The 5328-nt window shown below is 37.8% G+C and overlaps 1 pseudogene; it reads left to right on the forward strand.

Annotated features, from left to right (window-relative positions):
- The first annotated feature begins 4374 nt into the window (after nt 1-4374).
- Nucleotides 4375-4831, forward strand: LOC101663010 (annotated as a pseudogene).
- The last annotated feature ends 497 nt before the right edge of the window (nt 4832-5328 follow it).

The raw sequence follows: 5328 nt of genomic DNA on the forward strand, positions 1-5328 counted from the left end.
GGCCTAGTGGGCCAGGATGTGCTCCAGTCTCTCCTCCTCCCCCGTCATCTGTTCCTGTGTGCTCTGGTCAGATACATCCTTCTCCCGAAGCTGCAGATTCAGTGCCTTCCTGTGAGATACATTCTTCTCAGGGGAGGGGGACTGATAGTTTTATATATGGTTTTCTTGTGTTGAGAAAATTCCCTTCTAATCTACTTCCTAATATACTCTGCTAGAGGGCAAAACTATTCACAAAATAATGAATTTAAATGGAGGATTCATTTCAGTGGAGACTCAGAATGAACTTATGGCTTCCACTGTAAACTGTAGTGTTGGTAGTTGCCATTGTGTTGAGTCTGATTCTTAGTGATCCAAACTACAACAGAAGGAAACACCACACATGCCTACGCCATCCTGACAGTTTTTTGTATGTATGAGCCCATTGTTGCAGCCACCCTGTCAATTTATCTCATAAAGGACTTTTCTCTTTTCCGTTGCCCCTCCACTTTATCAAGTATGATATCCTCCTCCAGGGATCGGTCTTTCCTGATAAGAAATCTTGCCATCCTTGCTTTTAAGGAGAATTCTGACTGTACTTCTTCCAAGGCAGACTTGTTTGTTCTTGTCACAGTTCACAGTACTTTCAGTTCTTTGCCAGCAGATAATTTAAAAACATCAATTATCTCTCAGTCTCACTTATTCAATGTCCAAATTTCATATACATATATGGCAATTCAAGTACCATGGCTTGGAATGGACATATTTTACTCTTTAGTCCTCAAAGTAATATCCTTGCTTTGCAACACTTTACAGAGGTCTTGTGCAGCATATTTACCCAATGAAATGTGTCCTTTGATCACTTGACTGCTGCTTCCATGAGCATTTCTTGTGGATCCAAGCAAGATGAAATCCTTGACTTCAATACTTTCTCTACTTATCATGATGTTTCTGATTGGTCCAGCTGTGTGTATTGTTTTCTTTACATTGATTTGTAACCCATACTGAAGGCTTCAATCCTTGACAGTCATCAGCAACATCTTCAAGTTGTCCTCATTTTCAGCAAGCAAGGTTGTGTCATTTACATGTCACAAGTTACTAATAAGCCTTTCTTCAATCTGTATGCCACATTCTTTTTCATATAGTCCAGCTTCTCCAATTATATTCTCTGCATATAAATTGAATAAGTATAAGTATGGTAAGAAGATATAACCCTGAAGCACACCTTTCCTAATTTTAAACTATGAAGTATTCCCTTGTTCTGTTCACACATTTTTTTCTTGATCCACATACAGCTTCGTCGTGAGAATAACTAAGTGTTCATACATAGCATTCAGAATTGATGCTGTAATTCAACAGGAAGTTATAAAACCCCTAGGTCTTATACACAAAGGCATGCTGGGTTTGTTTGTTTGTTTTGTGTTTTGACAAAGTACATATAGACAGGATCCAAAACGACTGGAGAGAGTAGTCTCTTACTATGGACAGTTTCATTCCCTTCTCCTAAATGTATTATTTATACAAGTCAGTAACAGAACTTTTTACCCACAGACCATAAAGAGCAAAATACGGTGGAGAATAAATTCACATATGCCTCCCCAACAGTAAATATTTAATATCATGTTAAAAATTATACTACATTACATTCATTTTATGTATATCCAATTATGTATTTGTGAATTTCAATTAGCACTTGCTACAATCTTTTATGCTACTATTTATTCTATTAATCATAAGAAATAAAAAGAGATTATTAATATTTAGCAGGATAAAAGTGCTATCAGAAAATGAAACTCACCTAATATTACATAAAATTATATGCTCAAATTTAATACATAAACAAGGATCTATTAGTAATATCATTTACAAATAAAGCTCTTTAAAGTAGCACATGACATATTTTATTAATATTTCTCTAACACAAGTTTAATCCAAACAAAAATTCATCAAATGGATTCTGATATATAGTGACTCTATATAGGATTTCTGAGGCTGTAAATCTTTACAGGAGAAAATAGCCTCATCTTTCTCTCATGGATCAGCTGGTGAGTTTCAGCCATTGACCTTGCTGCTAGCAATCCAACAGTAGTCTGATAGCACTATCAGGGCTACTTAACACATGTCTAATGCTTTATAAATAGCTCAGGATTTGGGAAGAAAATCCCAATTAATAGCTTTACTATAAATTTTTATCTAATTAACAAATAGTAAAAATATATAATTTCTAAACAATAATCTCTAAATAATGTGGAGAAAGAAAGTAAAATGGAGGTATCTGTGGTGTTAATTACTTTTAAAGTCCCTTTTAGCGATAGTCTTCCATTTTGTGTGGTGTTGTAAATCCTGGGATATGGTTATAGTTCCATTTTCGAGTGAATTCTCTGGTATGCTGCTGAGACAGGATTAAAGTGGGGTATAATTTGAGTCCCCACTTTCCTAGAGGGTATGACTCAAGTCACTACCCTTAGTTTCCTTTGGGGTATAATCTGCAGATTATCTATATATCAAAAGGCAAAATCTGCATTAAAGCTTTGGATATGGGGAAGAAACCATCTTTGTGACCATCCCTTCCTGGCTGATCATGCACAGAAGAATAATGCTGAGTCAGTAATAATGGACACCAGTGAGATGAACGTTACTATATTTGCACTGAACAACTTTAGTAACGTTTTCTTCTTTCTCTGGATCCTATAGATTTCTTGTTTTTGCTTGACTTCTGATTCTTGGACCTTGAGCTGAGCCCTATCACCTGATCAGATTTCAGTAGCTTATGAAGCCTTGTGGATAAGGATGGTCCTTTAGGCAAACATCTAAACTTCAGAATTTGGATTTACTGTGCCCCAAAACCACATGCATAATTTCCTTAACAATTTGTGAGTTCTGTGAGATGTTATAGTGCATTGTGGAACACCAAGACATGAGGGGAGGAGTGGTGATTATTATCAGGTTAATGAAGTGGCAAAACATTTTTTCTTAAGTCAGACTTTTGGGACATCGTCAACCTCCACCTCGATGGGACCAGTCTTGCATTAATATTTCTGAAACAAATCATTTTTGCAGTAGCATATTAGTAAATTTTATGTTTGTAAACCATGTTCATTTAATTATTGTTTGCCATACATGGGGTTATATCAATGTTCCTGGCTGCCCCAATGAAAGCCAATGTGCTAAAATTCTGTTTAGTGTTTGTATTCCTTTATTCCCCATCATACTTGTTCTCTAAAGTTTTATGAGCTTTTCCTTTTGAGAAAATGATCATCAACCCTCTTCTAAATTCACTTTCCTTCCTTTTCAATCCTGAGCTTTTAGGACATCTCTTCAACTACTCTCTTGTTAATATCATCCTCTCCCTTCTCTGTGTTTATTTCTACTGATCTTACAATGCAAAATCCACAGCCTGGATAAATCCAATCTACTAATTCCATCACTCTACTTTGATAATGAAGATTAGCTCTCTCCCCATAAATAGGATTATCGGTGCAACTACAAATTTATAGATTCCAACCTCAGCTAAGTGCTCAGAAAATTACAGTAATTTGCTAAAGTATCCCTCAGAAAATCTCTCTTCTATTTCACAAATCAACTGATTTCAAATCTTCACAATTCACTACTCAATTCAATGGGAAAAACAATTGCGTTTTCTTGCTCCCAACATGAAAATTTAACTCAAACAATATATAACCTTATTTCTATTAGTCCGGTCTCGGTTTTTTTGTTTTTCCCTCAAAAGTTAGTATTTCCTCTTTGTGGTCTGAGTTACATCACTGTGATAGGCCCGGTTGACTAGAGAAGCAATTCCAATGACATGCATACATTTAAGAAAGTAGTAATATATCAAGAAAACATCCTGGCCAGGTCCAATTCAAGTCCCTACTAGTCTGCAAGTCCCTCTTCAGACTCACACAGCCACATGCAATGATGCAGAATGCAGGAAGAATTGGTGGATGCAGAGTCATGTGGATCCGACGGTGGTGGATGCATCACAGGGCTCTGTCAGCAATCAGGGTGGAGACAGAGAGAGGGGGAGAGGTTCTCAGGGCCCTCCTTTTGAGAAGGCCACATCCACAAGAAGACACCATCAGACTGTGACCTGATTGACAGCCTGACTACCACCCCTGCATTTTTTATATCTTCAAGTTGACATGAAATTACGTAACTACCACACTCACGCTTTATCGTCTCTGAAATATTTCTCTATCAGTACTTGTCCCTTTACATTATCTCTTCAATATATCCTTTGTTGTTTGACTGGTTCACTTTGGCCTATAGATATTTTTAAATCTCTTCACATAAAAGAATTATTAAATCTATGCAGACCAAACTGGATTGCTGCTGCTGCTGCTGCTGCTGCTGCTGCCTCCATCACACCAACCTCTTAGGTCTCAGCAAGGCCAGGCAATGCTCCCAAATGGAAACAAGCCAATTTTGGAACAGATCTAATCCAGCTTTATTCAACAGTACTACTGGTTATTTGATAATGACAGAACTCAAGTGAGCGCAATTTATATTGAAGTGTCATGTCTTACATGGGAAGGCCAGCTGTTTGAAGGGAAAGATGCCACTGTGGAGTAGTGTAGCCTTCCATTCCAGAAAATCCAGCAAAGCATCACATAGCAGGACCATCATCTCATCCAAGATAACTGCATCCTCAGCGTGGTTGTGGGCCAGCTCCAGGCCCATTATGGGTTTTCACCAGATGTTCCTACTAAAAAATATCAGTGATGCTTGGGTTTGCACCAACCACATGTTCAGGCTTACTCTATAGAACTTCAGCTGCATGTCCCAGCCAGGCATCCATGCTGGTTCCTCCTCCCTCATCTTCCTGATACTATTCATACTTCTCCAGATGTCCTGAATATCACTCATGGGCGAGGCCATGGTGTGAGCGATGCTGGGCACTGCTGCCACCAAGGTGTTTTGCATGACGTTTGGATGTTAGACTAGTTACATCTGAAAGAAATTCGTATTGTACCAGTGCATGCCTTGGAAAGATTTAAATAATGCAAAAGATTGTTGGTTTATTTTTTAAATCTACTGAAAAGTTGCTCTAGTAATCCCAAGAAGTGAAGGAGAAAGCAGCTGCCTCACACCCAATATTGATCTGTTCAGATGATGCAATGCTTCATTATACACTAAAACCATGAAAATCTTATTAGCAGTTAAGAAAAATTAAATCTTTGGCTCCTCCACATCCCTTTTCAGCTACTAGCCCTTATCTCCATTTCCTTAACTGTTCACCTTAAGTGAGTTTTTTAAAAGAATACTTCCTATATCCACTTCCTTTACATTTGCATGTAGTCTGCTACTGCTCACACTACTCCAACAAAATCGTTCCAGTAGACAGGGCTATCT

This window comes from Echinops telfairi, unplaced genomic scaffold (assembly GCF_000313985.2).
Source record: "Echinops telfairi isolate 266 unplaced genomic scaffold, ASM31398v2 ScPeMD7_44;HRSCAF=162, whole genome shotgun sequence".
Lineage (NCBI taxonomy): Eukaryota > Metazoa > Chordata > Mammalia > Afrosoricida > Tenrecidae > Echinops > Echinops telfairi.